Raw genomic sequence first — 17,981 nt, forward strand, 5'->3', positions numbered from 1 at the left:
TCTAGTCCAGCATCCTGTATCTTACAGTACCCAAACAGTTGGCAGTTAGGAAGTCTCCAAGTAGCACATGAAGACAAATCCTGCTGCTATCCTCTAGCAACTAGTATTCGGAAACATGCTGGCTTTGATCTTGGAGGGAGCATATATCTGTCATGAGCGATTAGTAGCCGTATCCTCCATGACTCTGTCTATTACCCTTTTAAGGGTGTCCAAGTTGGTGGCCATCACTACCTCTTTTGCCAGTGCATCCCATAGTTTAAGAACACACTCTGCGTGCTTTTGTGTGTAAACCCTCCCCACCACACACACCATTTAGCTTCATTGGATGAATGCGTTCTAGTATTATGGGAGTAAGAGAAAGACCTGCCTTCCCAAAGCCTGTCTTGGGAAGGAAAGAGAGGAAAGATGACATTTCAAAGCCTAAAGCAGGAAACACAGTAAATTATATAAACACTTTCAAGATACTGCACGACCCTCCATTTGTCCCAGGTGGTCGAAGTCATCTAGGATAATGTCACAGCTCATCCATTACACCCTCTCTAGCAGCAAGAGTTGCTGGAATCCATCTGGGCTAAGAGGGATTAAGGGTGCTTCCAGATGGGAGTTCATTGTGCAATCAGTGCTGCTCATGCATGCATCATGCAGTTTTTAATCATCATCAAAATGCCAGCGCATACTTCTTTTTCTTCTTTTTTTACATTTAATCCATTTTGCTCTACTGTGGAAAATTGGGTGCATAACGATAGCCCATTCTACATCTGCAACATTGCCAATATAAAAACTCATTAGCTATTGGGCTATGCAGGTTGGTGGCGGCGGCATTCTGCCACATGTGCAGAGGCATTTCTGTGGGTAGCCTTTGACACCGCACAGCAACTTCCATTTTCTCCTCTCTTAGGTACAATATAGCCATTTTATTTCTGGAGGCCCAAATGATACCACGTGTGCCTATTTCCACTGTTTGCAGGATGGGGACAGCATCTCCAGATTTTAGCAACCTGGTTAGGAGAGTGCTCTCTCTCAAGATTTCCACAACAGTACATCTAAGGGCTTACCCTAGAGACTGTAATCATCAGGCTTTAAAAAAATATTATTATGTATTAATTTATGGGTTGCCTTTTACATGATTTACAAAAATACAACTAAAAAGGCTAAAAATAACAGCACAAAAAAGTGAAGATAGGGTCAATACACAGTACTGCTTCATTGCACTTCTGCGAGCCTTTGCCAGATAACTATCACTCTTGTACAAGACCCCTGGAAGTGGCAATTCCCATTTTGCTTTGGGTGGTGAGATGGGGTGGGCTGCCCTTGCACCAGACAACACTTCAGCCCCACAAGAACCATTGTTTTAGGAATCTCCGTTGTTCTAAAATGTGTCACCAACCACTTGAGGGTTTTTGAACAAGTGCCAATGGGCACCACTTTCTTTTAGTCCTTTCTCTCCTCAGCTCAAAAAGGGATGTGGGTGGCACTGTGGGTTAAACCACTGAGCCTAGGGCTTGCCGATCAGAAAGTCGGCGGTTCAAATCCCCGCGACGGGGTGAGCTCCCGTTGCTCGGTCCCTGTTCCTGCCAACCTAGCAGTTCGAAAGCACAAGTAGATAAATAGGTACCACTCCAGCGGGAAGGTAAACGGCGTTTCCGTGCGCTGCTCTGGTTTGCCAGAAGCGGCTTAGTCATGCTGGCCACATGACCCAGAAGCTGTACGCTGGCTCCCTTGGCCAATAAAGCGAGATGAGCGCTGCAACCCCAGAGTCGGCCACGACTGGACCTAATGGTCAGGGGTCCCTTTATTTTTCACTCCTCAGCTCAAATCAGCCCACCTTTTCCCAAGAGACAGAAAGTGTGTGTCACTCTTCCAGCTTCTTCCTTCAGCTCCATATACTTCTCAAGGGTGAAAAAGATTATCATCCATGCCACCATGGTGGCAGTTGGTAGTGACTCAGAATTTTTGTGGGCACCAGGAGAAGATCTCAAGGGCACAATTGCCTCCAAAACTACTGTGTATTCCTTATAGATGTATGTTAATACATAATATATAAATGTAACTTCTTATAGTATGACTCCAGTCTATTTAATTCCATGAATATGTGCCATTTCATGTGGCAATAGTGTTATGCAGAAATAAGTTCACTTTTTTAGCAACATTTTTTTTGTCGCTTTATCAGTCCAACCCAATCTGAGAATAGTTGAAGGCACCACTATTTCCATCTTTGGGTGTTTCTATTATTTCTATTTCTATTATTTTTTCCTATTGTTTTTTCATCTTTTCTGCTTTCTGTGTCTGTTCCAATGATTTAAAATCAATGTTCATGATAGTTTTTTTGATGCTATCCTCACGGAAGCCAAGAGAACTAAGCTAAAATTTAAAAGTCTAAACAACAAAATCTTGAAGCATCTCAAAGGACTATTATGGTGTAATCTTTATGTGCAAGCAGAAATATTACGCCGTGATAAATGTGTTAGCCTGCAAGATGTGACACAACTTTTTCTTTGCGGCAACAGACTAACATGGCTACCACTCTGTAAATTAAAGTCTAGCACTTCAGCTTAACTGGGTTTAAGATTTCCCTGTGTTCATGCAATTAAGCTACAAAGGCAACAACACAACTCTCATTCCTCACACCCTTTATTTTTTTTTTTAAAAAAAGCTAGATTTTCATAAGGAAAATATACAGCGTTAAATAATTCATGTGTATCCTAAATGTTTTATGATATGATTTTCGAGTTCTAATTGAAAAACCTTTTGCTGCCTTTCTCACACAGAACTGTGCCAGACAGTGGCACAGCTCAGGGGGATTCTAATGGACCTCATAGCCTTTCAGTTCTAGGTCACTGGTTTCAGATATGGACTAGTAAAAGATTACTAAAGGGCACATTTCTGTTTTCTTGTGCACTGATATCACACTTACAATGTGTACAAGGCATCTGTCTGTAACTCTGAAGACTGAAGGGAAGAAAAGATGTATTATTTGTTTGGATTAACATGGAACTATAAGAACTGCTATGCTAGGTAACCCCAATATTCTAGACAGAAGACCCAGGACATGACGCTGCCATGCATTCTTTGTTGCTTGCGTTCTGTGAACATGGGGGCATTGATCGACCATTCAGTGCTTGAATGGCAAGAGATGCTTGAAGGCCTGGCTGAGCTCATTACTTTTTATTTTGTCATCCTTAGCACAGGTGCCAACTCCTAGGGGCTCAGCTCTTTGGGCGCCCAATTTCTTTTGGAGGGGGGTCCCCAATGTTTAAAAAAACCAGGGAGCAGAGGAGGCAAAGTGCGGAGTCAAGCATAACAAGGCTTCAGTGGCCAGCTACTTCTCCTTCTGTTGCTGCGGAGGGGAAGGATTGGGGAAGCAGCCCTTAGTTGATGGAGGAAGAGGAAGGTATTTAAGGAAGACTGGAAAATGTTTGTAGAATATTTGAAGAATCGTTGTAAACAGGTTAGAACGTTAGCAGGACTAAAGTAAATTCAGCAGTTGGGATAAAATGAGGAAGGCGAAACATGGAGTAAATATATGCAGCAGTAAAGGGTAATCAGAAGGAACGATGGAATGGGGGAAGTCAATGTTTAATTTAATGTTTTGCTCTGTTTATGAGAAATATAAATAAAATGTATAATAATAAAAAAAGAGGTCAGTCGTGGAGCCAAATGCAGTCAGTGGCCGGTGGCTCCTCCTCCTCCTCCTGCTTGGTAAGGAAAAGACAGGGGAGCAGCCCCCAGATGTTGGTAGCAGGAGGAGGAGGAGGAGGAGGAGGAGGAGGAGGCTGAGCACCAGAGAGGAGGAGCCACCAGCCCTTGAGGCTGTGCTAGCAACACGCTCAGCTCTGCCACTGGTTCTTCCTGATGTCCTGTCATTGCATGCGTGATGCGTGACATCACAAATGTGTCATCGCCGCCACCCCCCCCATCTCCCTCTCTTGGTGCTTCTGCTCCTTAGCTACTTTTTTCAGAAAGTTTCAAGGGCACATAGGGTTGGGGAGGATGTTAGATCTCATTAATATATTTGCTGAGCCAAGCCCCTCCCCCACACCGAATAATTTGAGTACAAGACACAGTTGCCATGAATTTGTTCCATCCTTTTAAAAGGCCACATCATAAAATGGTTATGCTAATTTATTGTGACACTGACTTTATAAGTTAATTATGCACGGTGAGAAGTACTTCCTTGTGATTTCCTGATCCTACTGTCAGGCTATTTAATTGCTTCTTAAATACTAATGTTTGCCAATGAGTGAGAAAGAGTAATTTCTTCATTTGTTTGATTTCTCTCCCCCACCCCCACCCCTTAATCAGATAAAGGAAAAGAAAGGATTTTAACAACTTCATAAATTTATAACAAGGGGAAAAAACCTCTCCTGTCATTTAATGCCCAACTTGTATCCGGCCCTGATGAAGTCAATAAAAAGGTGTCTGTAATGTGAACAAAACTGTTTTGGTGCACATTTAGTTGGAATGCCTCCTGCTTAATTATTTTTGGGGAAATGTTATGTGCTGTATTTGCACGTGTTTCTTGATGTTATGTGCAGTTTCTGTATTGCACATGTTTCTATATCATCTGAACTTCTGACCAACAGATAGCTCAGATAGATAGATATGTAAAATCCTGTTGAACCAAGGCAGTTTGGTGACCAAACCCAGATCTTTGTAACTACAGCTTGAACTTTCAATCACCTGATGAACTTTCCATTGTATTATGATAGATGATTAGCAGGTGGATGGCCCCACTTGTCAAAGGGGTCTGTGGTGATTTGGCCACTTCTGGATCTGGCCTCTTCTTAGATCCACTTGCCCATACCTGAAGTAGTTGAATCACTGATGATACAGTAGTTTATCAACAGTTGGTAGCAGAAGCGAATTTAGGGCAGCAAGACAGCTTCCCCCGCACAGGGAACAGAGGTCAAGGGAATGCCTTTCCACCTCCATTCCGAGGTCTAGTAAGTGCTGGGCTTTGGGAAGGAGGTGTGCAGTTCTGACAAGGTCCTAAAGCTCTTCTTCCTCCTTCCCAAAGCCTAGTTAGTGCTTGCCCAGCTTTGGGAAGGAGGCATGAGGACTCAGACCCTGCTAGAGCCTTGTGCCTCCTTCCCAAATCCCAGTGTCTCCCTTACTCGGCTTCAGGAAGGCATCACAAGGGCTGAGGGGGTGGGGCCTCACATTTTGGCCTGGTTGATAGCAATGATAGCTGAATCAAACTTCTTTACTCAGAGGTAGGGGTGGAGGAGAAGTTTTAATGTACTGAGAAACTACCTAATTCTATTGTTCATTTTAAACAACCTAATTCACATTTCTTGAACCCATATGCGAAACAAATCACATTCTTTGAAGTTTATCTGAATTTTGCAATGTAATTCTCAAATCAAATAATATGTACAAAATGCATATAATGGGGGAACATTGCATAAAACACATATATTTGTTACAAAACTGCATCATATTATGAAAAAATGTTTGCAAAAATGTGTATATTGGTCAAAATGTCATATAAAATGTATACATTAGGAGAAATTCACATTGACATTTTTTCATAAGATTTTTGTTTGTTTGTTTTAATGAAAATTGCTGCTGAAATGTGGAGATTTAAGTCTGGAAAAATGGGAAACATTGAGAACTGAAGTGGGCAGATTCTTCCGTCTCAGCAGAAGGAAGTGACTGAATCATAGTTACTGGAACAAAAAAATTGGAGGAAGCATTATTGAATTCATGCCCTGTGCTTCTATGATTCCTGGAAACATATAGTTGGCTGCTGTATTAAATATACCTTTAGCCTGACCTAGTAGAGTTCTTCTGAATGTATTCAGATGGCACTTCTTATACCCTAAACGTGCATGAAAAATCTGTGAACAGAAAACAGGCTCTTGCACATAGATGAAAATACAAAGAGTTGCTGTGAGATGTGAGGTTACATCATGAGCCAAAGGTGCATACCTGATGCTTTGCATCATTCCCTTGCTGCTTTAGCTCTCTGAGCAGCACTGTAAGCCTAAGGCAAAGGCCAGTCACCAGATCCAGGGCAGGTGCTTTTCTCCCTTGCTCTTTCTGCTTGCCTGGTTAGAGATGTCAAGACTGACAACATGAATCACATCTTTGAAGGGGGATGAGGAGGGTCTCCATTTGTGTTGCAACTGCACACACTATATTCTGCTGCACTCTCTGATCTCTAGATTGAAACTTTGGCATCTGGAGTCCTACATGGCTGAAATACACAGGTGGAACAGAAGCTTTAAAAACAAAGGATTGACGTTCCATTTCTCTCTTCTGCATTTTAGGTGTTGGTGGTTGATTGAATACGCACACCAATTGTGAAATGCCGTGAGCATCAGAAATAAGCGGTGCAAACAGCACAGCATTCAGAAACAGCAGGTGTGTGGTCCAGCAGGTAAAACTCCTGAGCCATAGTTCACCTTCACCCCATAGCATCCAATGTTGTCCTTGAGCAAGTCACTGTACTTCATGGGCATTCCCTACAAGTACGATGGGAATAAGGGCAGCCTACTTTGAAGGCTTGGTAATTATGATGCACATGAGAAAAACTGTTTTAAGATTTCTGAGAAAAGCAGTGGGAAAAGCTTAGTAAATAATGGTACCTGGCAGCAACCATTCCATCAGGCTAAAGTAGAGGAAAGCAGAGCTACTCCACTGGCTCCACTGAGAGACCAGGAACTTTTGCCTCTTCCAGTTTCCGTTCCAGTTGCTCATTATCAGAACTTTGCAACTGAGAGGGCACTCCAAATTCTGGCTGCTGACTGGTGAGGCGATACATAGCCCAGTGATGCACAGTGGCCAGGGCAGCATTGAGGGTGTGCAGCAGGAGGACCATCACTGCCACCTTTTTTTTTTTTAAAAAATATTTTTTATTAACCGGCCAATCAAATCAAATCACATTACATAAATTCCGAATTACAAAGCCGAATTTTAAATTTTGTTGAGGGGACCCATATTTCAAGATCCGAAGGGGGATTCTGATCATCTTCTTGCTACTGCGTTAATGTCCAAATCAGTCCAAACAAAGTTCATAATTCTATCCAGTCTTATCTTGCTGTTTCCACATCTCATCTTGTTCGTATATTTTCTCATTTTTCTTTATGATCTCTTCTGATAATCTCCTTAAGCCGATAAACACCAATAATAATCCTGTGTGAATTTTTCCGTTCGTCCAATCCTCAAATCGAGATGGTTTCCATATATCATAGCATTCATAGATAACATCGCTCTTTCCATCATTAATCACAGAACTGTCGCTCTTAAGTCCCTCTGAGGAGTTTCACCCACAATATAAAAACAGCTCTATTTCTCTACTTCTCCTCCCAGACTTAAGTCCTCCGACAGAACTTCCCAATATGGCGATGGTATTTTTAACTGCGTCATTCCAAAGCCCTTATACATTCCACGATCTTCTTAAAACATGCTTTGGTTAGAAAGTTTATCTCCACACAGACGTAAATCCACAGCTTAAGTCCTTCAAACGACATTTCTGTCTTGTGGGGGGGGATTCTTGTTTAATCACATAGAGGAAAGAAAGGAAAGTTTTCCCCCCCTCCCCCATCCAGTCCCTTTGCCATACCGAGTCTTGGTGTATCTTCATCTGATTGATTCATGTTCCTCCGACTTGTCTTGTTTATCAGAGATCTCTTCTGTTAGCAGTCTTTACTTCCCCTCCTTCCTTGAAATATGTGCATTCGCTTCATCCTAATCATTTCTTTTGAAGTTCTTGCAGCTAGAGGCGCGGATCAGAGGCAGCGTCCAGGAGCGCCGAAATCCACAGGAGGGCATTCTGCCTAGTGCCCCCATCCCCACAAATTCAGGGGTGGTATAGGGCACAGCAGGCAAGGGCAGCCCCCCCCCCACAATCCGGGGGGGGGGGGTAGGGAGGCTATTTACTCCCATCATAGCCTCCAAATTACCTCGTGTGGGTCGGAGAGATGTTATTGTCAGCCATCTTCTGATGCGCCCCTAGTGGCCCTAGTGGCCTGGACGAGACTTGCTGTTGTCACACAATGGCAGTTAAATCAGAATCCAATGACTCTCAGGCCGGCTTAGTCCCTCCTGCTCCTGGAATACCTGGTTCTGCAACTTTAACCCTCCATGTTTGGCTGTGGCAGAGTGCTGCACTGAAGTGATACTTGTTTGTGTATTTTGGCCTGTGGGAGTCTGGATTGCTATGTAAGAATCAGTGTGCTTTTTACCTCCTCCCTCCCACTTACCTTTCCTTTTGTGCTGTGCATTTAGGTTGTAAACCTGAGAGCAGAAGATATCTTATTATTGACCTTTGGAAGGCACTCTGGGGATAGAAAAAGTGCTTCAGATAAATAAACCACAGAGAACTGAGAAATGAAAGCTTAGGATGAAGATAACCGTCTAAAAGTTCCATGGAAATATTTTAACAAATAAATTCCAGAGAGTTGACACAGTGCAGGTTCTTTCACATACCCTTACATTTTTTAAATGGCATTTATTGTCAAGCATTTCTCTCATAAGCATTTCACAAAGGAGTTTGCAGGATGATAAATTGATGTCCTTGGTAAAAGTGTGGGTTTTGAACAGTTTGCTGCTGTTGTGACGGCTTGAAAGATATTTTGTATTGATGATGTTTGAATTGTGTCACTTGTCACTTCTATTCATTTAACAAAGTCTTATTTTATCCTTATTGTATTTTAAAGAGGAAAACAAATTTTTTGAGCTTTACATTGTGCAGGAGAGAGTGTGGGCTTTGACAGAGATGGGAGGAAGATACAGGCAGAAGGTTATGTGTGCCTATTCTCCTTGAATTCTCTCAGGCACAGTAAGGTATCCTTCAGTGCTATCCCATTTCTCTTAATGAGTGTCCTTTAATACCAGGGGTTACTGAAATGCTGAAGGAGCTGAGGAAACAAGCCCTGTAGACAGAAGAAATGGGAAAGTGAATACCTTTTGCTATTTATGCTTATTTTAATGTTCAGGGATAAATCATCTTCCTGTGTCTCGATCCCTCAAAATGATGAAAAATTTATAGCTTGTGTATTTGCAATAGTTTTGATGTCAGGCATAATGTTACAAAATACTGAGAAAAGCATACATCAAAGCGGTACTTCACTATGAGGTCTTTATCTGTTGCTTCTTCATGCCATTTGATATAGCAGCATCTTTTCAAAGCAGTGCCAGATTTAGGGCGGTACGGGTGGTCCCCCCCACCAGGGTGCTGAGCTGAGGGGGCACAAAATAAAATATTTAATAATAATAATAATAATAATAATAATAATAATAATAATAATAATACCTATATTTATATGGCTCCCTACTGAGAAGATCCATTAAAGAAGCAACTGTACCAAAATGAATTATTTAATTTTTGTCCTCACTTAAGGCACCATATTACTATATTACTGGAAGTGTAAACATTTCCAGTTCTGTATATAGGCCTCAGGGCTGTATTCAAACAAGTTTTTTTGAGGGGGGAGCCACATCCAGCAGCCAGTGGTGTTTATGAAGTGTTCTTATCCTCCACGCAGACACCCCCTGTGTCCTTTTTGTAGGTGAGGAACTAATACCCTTACTACCCCCTCCATCAAGAATGAGGGCTCTGAACAACAGTGTGCTCATTTCTGCAAAATTTAGGATCTTTTGCTGAGAGACCACATATAAATATTACCATTTCTTTCTTTCTAAAATAGTATAATATTTTTGGATGTCTGTTATTATTGCTGCTGGAGGTTTTTTTTGGTTGTTATTTTTAAAGGAGGTTGCCTACTGGGACGTTATTAGACATGGGAAATTGTAACCTTTATGAGCCAAAAAAGCCACTGTAAGTGTATATTTATAAATTCTAAATGCACAGAGGTTGTTTTTTTGTTTTGTTTTAAAACATGTTTAGCAGAGAAATATGTTAAATAGTAAAACATGGGTGTTTCTGGCCAGTGGATTATGACATATTTTCTTTGCGCTTTTGAGAAGAAATACATTTTAAGATTATGATTTCTTTGACCTTCAGCACCACTGGAGATAATTACTGTTCAAAGATGCATTGCCCCTTCCTGCCATGATGAGCCTTTTCTTTTAGAAAATCCAGATGGCAAAATGCAGCAAAGCTCTATATCAAATACAAAACAAAGAGAAATACTCAATTGCAAATGCTTTCGCCTACCCTGTCACAGAATTCTACATTTTACTGCTTGTGTAACACACACAATTTTCTAATATAAAACATCAAGCTGAAGGAAGATATTCAGTATCAAAGTATGAAAGTAAATGATAGCTCACAATACATTCTAGGAACCAGTTTTTTCTGCTGCCACCAATGTCTTCTCCTTTTTCCCCTCTCCATTAGCATCTCTAGATATAAATTTAGAATATTTAGCATAAAATGTCAGCCCTTACTTTCCTCCCTTTTGTCATAGTTTCAAAACACTTTGCTTTGCAAAACAAGAATCTGTCTCAAAGAAGAAGGACTAGACAGTAGGAATGCTCCAACAGAGGTGTATTCAGACCTTCAGCGGGAAGAAACAGCCCATCATCCTCCGTTTGGGAATCCCAAAAAGAACCCAGTGAGGACTGGGAGTGTTCCGTTTCCATGGAATGGAAGAATATATGGGAAAGGGGATGGAAGAGAGCATGGCTGGCTGATGGAAACACCAAACAGGAATATTCCACACTGCAACATATTGCTGTAGACCTCATCTCTAGTTAGAATTGGCAACAACACAGTTTTGTTATCAACTTCTGGGTGGCATCTCAATGGAAAGAGAGACTGTAACTTCTGTCTTGCAGATTTGCAAGCAACTTCCATGCCTGAATTAGCACAGGATTTTGGAGGCCAAGCTGTTAGAGCCGCGGCTTCTCCGTTTGAGGAGTGTAACCTTAGCGGAGCCAGAAGTCTGAGTGGGGGGGAAAATTGTTTCTGGGTCAAATCGAAATGTATTATTCATTCCCTCTGTGCATTATCCTTGCTGTCAGGGAATAGAAGGCCCTGGAGGTGGAATGAGATGACAAGAAAATCATAGAGAGTCTCAGATGCACTCCAGAGAGCGCTGCCAGATGTTTTATGTAGAAGATAGTTAAATCACAGCTGCATCTAACTAGAGCACATGGGGACTGCTCATCTTTTGCAGCATAGAAGCGGCTACGGCATTCTTGAGACCAAAGGGACGATATTTTCTGCTTCTGGACGGTGATTTATTGAGTCTTTCTGGCTTTCACGAGACAGTATGAACAGTAGTCTTGCATGCATGAGCACACACACACACAGCAACCATACCATCTTATGCAAAAATAACAGTATTTATGTCAACATTTTAATGGAACCATAATGGAGGACCTCTGGGTTTCAATGTGAATCTCTGATTTTCAATTAATATGCAGTTATGCCTTGTTAAACATTTCTTCCCCCTACCCCTTTCTACTAATTAGGTATGGTGAAATTTCAGTCCTGGGGGACATGGCATGAGGATGGTGTATCCGGAAATCCAGTTGGCAGGCTTTCATGTTTTAAAGAAGCTTTTCTGATTTCATGCTGTGTCTGAAAATGCTGTGGACTAGTGGAAGGAATCCAGATAGTGATAAAATTATTATCAATGTGAAACTAGGTAATCTTATTTCTTTTAAAAGTCTGCAGTATGTCTAACTCAATGGGGCAGAAGATTCAGTTAACAATGGTATGAATACTTACTTTTAGTAACAATGTGTTTGTTTTTTTAAAGTTAACAAAAGGAGTGGCAAATGACAGTGATATGAAAAATAGCTGTCAGCAACATAATGTTAAAAATCTGAGAGAGCTGTTATTGTAGAACTCAATAACACACAATAAAGGGTCCAAAAAAATAGGCAGTGGAAAAAAAAGAATAATGCAAAATTCTCTGAGAGACAATTTCTTTTATTTACTGACAGTGCAATCCTATACACATCAACTCTTGAGTAAGACCCACTGAGTGTATATAGTATTGCAGCCTTCAAGTTTCAATTACCGTATTTTTTGCACCATAACACTCACTTTTTTCCTCCTAGAAAGTAAGGGGAAATGTCTGTGCGTGTTATGGAGGGAATGCCTATGGGTGGCATGCCTACGGATTTTCCTCCTCTAAAAACTGCGTGCGTGTTATGGTCGGGTGCGTGTTATAGAGCGAAAAATACGGTAATAAACACTGTGAAGTACCTCTGTTATAACTCACAGTCCTCCTCCATGCTACTTGCTTGTTCACCTAACTGCCATTCTTCATGCTGGAGTTGGTGTTGCCTCCTGTTGACAATCATGTGAACTGCAGCATGACAACAGCCTTACATTTTTCTGTATATAGGAAAACAATTTGAATTCTATGGAATTACAATTGCCACAACAGGCAGAACAATTCTGCCATGACCCTCAATTTTCCAATTGGTCCAGGGGGAGGGGAGTTAGGGAAGCACTGGAATCGAGATTAGCCTCTGAGAATATGGAGGTTGGCACTTCCTAGATTTGGGTCTTCACATGGGGAAAGTGCTGAAAAGAGCAAAGTTGGATATTATTTGCACAATCTGGGCAGGAACCAATGGGCAGGGTTGTTGCTTCGCCACTGTGCTTGGTCTCATTACTGAGAACGGTTCAAGAAAGTGAGCAATTTTCCTACCGCATGAAGGAAATTGCCACCTTCAGAATTACGCACTTTACAATAGGGAAAATGCCTACACTGTTTCACCCTTTCCATAAGTGGCAGTTACTAGCGTCAACAGATGTATTTGAGAAAAGCACACAGAAGGCCTCTAATTGATAGGTACCGCACTCACAGCTGCAACATAACTCTTCCTTGTTTGCACTGTAGTCTGCTTTACTTTTCGGCTTTGGCTTAGCTGCAGCTGGCCTTTTTGATGCATTGCTTCTCACCGCCATACCTTTCTTCCTGATGAGCTGAACTGCTGTGGCTGGAAAATCTTCCTGTGGGGGGCTGCTGATAACCTTGAATTGCATGCAAGGGGGCAGAACACGCATGCTTGCTTCTGGCCTAGACAGATTGAAGCCCGCTCAGAAATAGTGACAGCCTGGAAGTGCCCTCAAAGACTACATCAGCTTCTGATTTCCTACTCATTCCTGCTAAGTCTCCAAATGCTCTTTCCTTAAAAGGAAACCGACTCTGCAACACCCATTCTGCTCTGAGAATGCATAGCATGAAACAACAGAAGAGGTGCGATGCTACCGGGCCGACTAGTTATTCATAGCTTTTGATACTCTAAGGTTTGTTGTTGGCATCTGTGTGCCTCCAGGAGTGAAGTCAAACTGCTGTGTTAGCAGCACCAACGTGACCTCCCCAGGGTGCAAGCCGGGACAGCGTGTATGGAAGAAGTCCTGGGTTGCCCAAATGACAGTATCCCCCTCTTAGCCTTGCTGATCGTGGTCCAAAGGAAAGCAGAGCAATATTTTTGGCACCAGCTTGGCTGCATGAGCTGCCAGAAGGAGGCTTACAAGGCGTCATCCAACTGTCTTAGGGACTCCACTCTGGATTTGTGTAGGGTTTACTCCTTAGCCTTTTCTTCTCCTTAAGATATTCCACAAGGCAGTGGAGGTTTAGACCAGAGTTTTCCTTCTCCTAGATGGGCTACCTTCCCAGGTTGGCAAGCTCCATCTGCCCCTCACTTCCTTCTACAGCACATGCAGAAACCACCTTCTTGACTTTTGGACACACTATTGGTCTCATCCGCTCAATTAGTGGTTGATGCCTCTGGCTTGATGGCACAGAAGAATCTAGCCTACTGGAAACATAACTCTCCCATATTGGCCACAGCAGGTGCTAAAACTCTACAACAGTGACTCCACCCCTCCATTGCCTCCAGAGACAGACGAATGCCAAAAAAGGCAGAAAGGAAAAATGTGCCTGAATTACTCTGCCCACTCTCTCCACCCACCAAGTGACCCTTGGAAGGCTACACAAAAGGGAATGTGGCTCTTTGGATGGAAAAGCTTCCCCATCCTTGGACTAGAGAGAGATGGCAAAATCAGGTGGGCTGCAAGAGAGATGAGAGCTGCCTTCAAGGAGCTTGTCTCTCGGAATCCCAATACACAATCTTTCCCACTGTGGCAGATGGAGCCGGAGAAGATTCTGGGAGGCGGGGGAGAAAAGTTGATAATTTTTGCGACACAAGTGTGTATTTTTGGATTTACTGTCAGCACAAGCTCCTTTCACTTCTACTCAAGAGATGACTATGAGCCAATATAATCTGACTAAGATGCACAGTACCAAAGTACGAGGCTAACAATGTACAGTATTCTTGGTATGCGTAGCCAAATAGCATCCCCCAATGACCCGCTGCTCAGTTCTTTGATCAGATGCCTGTTTAAAGAGCCTAAGACAGACAAATCAGCCGTATTTCTGAAGGTAACAGCTGTTAATATCCCAGTACATATGGCCATCTTTCAGAATGGCAGCTTCTCTGGGTTTTTGCAGCCTACCCTTCAACCCTTGGTGGCTTCTGTCCACCTTCTCAAGTATTTTTGTATCTATCTTGGACTAGGTTCAGTTTCCAGTTAGCAGCTGAATGCAGGGTGGCTGACATCGAGGTCTTTCTTGGAGGGGGAACACGACAATGACACATGCTTAAATGAGCTTGTCTGATGAGATTACTTCCAATCTAGATGTGAAGACTGCTTCTAAAACTGCATTGTTCCTTCACATGCTGTAAGAATACAGGACTCATTTGTATCACTAAAAAAACTGCATAGTAACAGAGAGTATGTGTTTGTGCTCAGCTTGCAGATAAAATTTGCTCCTTGTACATTAAAAGAAAATCTTTAAGGGTGCTTATTTGTCTCCCTGCCCTCCCAACAGATTATTTTGCAGGTCCACCTTGTAAAATTTAGGCCGCATCCACACCATACATCAAAATACATTTCCTCCCACCCAAAACAATCCCGGGAACTACAGTTTGTTATGGGTGCTGGGAATTGTAGCTTCGGGAGAGGCAATTAGCAGGATTTTTTTGGGAGCCTGTGCTCACTCTCCAGTATGGACTATTGGGGATCAAAATGGGTGTTGGCATAACCTCATATTTAAGAGAGACCCACATTCAGATCCTTAATTGAGCAATGGGAAGTTGGGTAATCTATTTTCTAGGAGATGTTCAAGGAGCAAAAGTGAGCTGGTGTCTTCTGTGGGTGTTTGAAATATCTGTGTACACACTATACCTTTAAAGCCCATTCAAATACCATTCCTTCCCACAAAGAATTCTGGGCACTGTAGTTTACCCTTCAAAGAATTACAATTGCCAGTAACCCTTAACAAACCACAGTGCCCAGAATTCTTTAAGGGCTTCTCACTCACGTGCTCTAAAGGTATACTGTGTACACAGCCATAGGATATCCTGCCTTGGGGCAACCGGATGACCTGCTATATTCTTCCTTTCAGATCTAGGATGCTTTTTCTTCTTTTTTACTGCACATACATATCCCATCACAATGACAACAGAGGCAGATATTTTGATTCCAAAGACAAACTTATCCTAGTGTATAGCAAAGCTCTTGGGCACCATATTGTTTTATTCCTTATCTTTTCTTAGCAGTAGGGACAGCCTAGGTTTCAGACATGTCTCCTGCTTCCAGGGCTTATGCTTATCAGTGGGCTGCAATGTTGCCAGATAAGACAATACAGTTACCTCTGAAATATTTTGATTATTCTTAGTTCTTTTTTGTAAAAGCCAAAGTAACTTATTTTAAAATAAAGCTGCAAGGGCTCATGGGCTGATTTACATAACACTTGGCTTCTGTGGGGAGAATAATATAATGGTTGGAAATCGGTTTGCATACTTGGGTGTGCTATAGTTGGGAATGAGAAAGATGCAAAGAGGAGCCCCATCAAAGGGTGGGATTTGCATTATTACAAGGCAAAGCTGAATGAGGAGCAGATATGAATTTGCATGGGGAGGCTCAAGATTCAAAGTAGATTAGCCTAAAGCAATGTGCACACAGCCATGCAGCATTCGGCTTTTTCAAAATTTATTTGTTTATTCATTTATTTAATTATTATTTGCACAGGCTTGAATTTTGTAGTAAGAGTGTTATCTCCATATAAACTTTGCATTTTTCTTCCAGTTCCTTGTATTTCGGAGTCCTTGAGTCCATTCTGAACACTGCCATCTTTGGGTAAATAAACTTTGGTTTTTAATCTTTTCAAACGTTAATTGGCCAGTTTAAACTTTGGAAGACATTTTGATATTGCCTAACAGAAATGTTTCTGGGATCACTCGTGAAGTATAGCAAGTATTTTGGGTAATGATATATATGACTTCTTGAAACCAGTCCTATTGATTGATTGATTGCATTAGCCGTAGATAGCAATTGCAGTTACATCTATTACAATTACATCACCTCTGAGCTGTTTTCTGGATACACAGCAAATTACAGCCGGTACTTTCTTGTATTATCTAAAATACACCATTCCAGAATTTGTTTATTTTTTATTACACTTCCAGAAAAATTGCAAGTAATCTCTGAATGATTCACTCCTCTAGCATTATATATATTTTATATATTCTGGTTAATCTAATGACACCGCTATTAAATTATCTCAAAGAAATTCCCTTTGAGAATCTGATGTATATTTTTCAAATTATATCTGAAAAGTACAGTATATCTTGTGCTGTTTGTGTGTGTGCGCATTTATGAACTAGTTGAACATCTGAGCCTTGAGAGAAAATATTATGAAGATGATCTATAGGTGGTACATGACCCCAGTCAAGCTTGCAAAAATTCACCACTTGCCAGACAACAAATGTTGGAAGTGCAAAGAAAATGAACGCTCATTCTTTCACCTCTGGTGGACATGCCCAAGGATTAAGACTTTCTGGGAAATGATATATAATGAAATGAAAAAGATGTTTAAATACACCTTCTTGAAGAAACCAGAGGCCTTTCTCCTGGGTATGGTCAGCCATGTGGTGTTAAAGAAGGACAGAACTTTGTTTTTATATGCCATAACAGCAGCAAGGATCCTTATTGCAAAGTATTGGAAGACATCAGACTTACCAACCCTGGAAGAATGGCAGATGAAGATGACAGACTACATGGGACTCGCAGAGATGACGGGCAGAATCCGTGACCAGGAGAAAGAGACAGTGGAAGAAGATTGGAAGAAATTTAAGGACTATCTTAACAAATACTATAAGATTAAGGAATGTTAGATTGACATGGACTTAAAAATATGGTGGTTTTCAGAGACATTAGAGTAAGAAAAGGAATGGAATTAGTAAAAAACTTTTGGGAAATAAGGGAATGGAGTTGCTGACGGGATAATGAAACTAGAATACAAAACGGTGAGGTATGAGGAAGTTGGGGAAATTAGGTTGAGAAAATAAGTTTTGGAATTATACTTGTTGTTTCTTTGTTTGTGTTTGTTTTTATTGTAATTGTTTTGTATTTGTATGTTCTTATTGGAAAATTTAATAAATATTATTTTTTAAAAAAAATAGTTGAACATCTGAAGCTGAAATTGGCTGTGTTGATTGGCTGGCCGGCTGTAATACTTCTGCAACACCCCTCACCAAATACAGAGGGAGCAAATGTGGACATTTTTCATTTTAAATAATTAAGAAGGTGATGAATAAACAGATATACAGAAAGAAGTAAGTGTGTGTGTGTGTGTAATATTTATATATATATATATATATATATATATATATATATATATATATATTAGAAAACCCCAAGAAAGCGGATTACTGAGGGATAAAAAAGACTGACAGCTAAGCCAGCATTCAATTTGTTGAAATTATACACCTATCATTTTGGTTGCCTAGCTGGAAGAAAGCTGGGCTCACCCTGAAGCTAAAGGATCCTTTTTATATTTAAATCTGAGTTCACCCTCTGAGTTCTTGAGTACTTTACACCCATCAGTTAATTCATTATATGGTTTAAGGGAGAAGTGTACATTAGTAATGGTGCTTGCTTTCCATATCATCTACATACAGTGCTACAATATTATTGTATCTTCTTTTAGTCTTTATTTTGACCAGATTGTTTTAATTGCAGCTCAACAGCTAGAGTACAT

The 17,981-nt window shown here is 41.2% G+C and overlaps 2 long non-coding RNA genes across 2 annotated transcripts in view; both read left to right on the forward strand.

The window, feature by feature from the left end:
• Positions 1-10,571, forward strand: part of LOC309338298 — a 32,075-nt gene extending 21,504 nt beyond the window's left edge. The window contains exon 3 of the long non-coding RNA XR_014154850.1: positions 10,377-10,571. This is a non-coding gene — a long non-coding RNA (uncharacterized lncRNA). The remainder of the gene's footprint in view (positions 1-10,376) is intronic.
• Positions 10,572-10,667: 96 nt separating this feature from the next.
• On the forward strand, positions 10,668-17,489 carry LOC309338300. The gene is made up of 3 exons (XR_014154852.1): positions 10,668-11,561; positions 16,028-16,078; positions 17,404-17,489. It is a non-coding gene; the product is annotated as an uncharacterized lncRNA (long non-coding RNA).
• Positions 17,490-17,981: the final 492 nt, after the last annotated feature.

The sequence above is a fragment of the Podarcis erhardii genome, assembly GCF_964252035.2.
Source record: "Podarcis erhardii genome assembly, chromosome: 3".
NCBI lineage: Eukaryota > Metazoa > Chordata > Lepidosauria > Squamata > Lacertidae > Podarcis > Podarcis erhardii.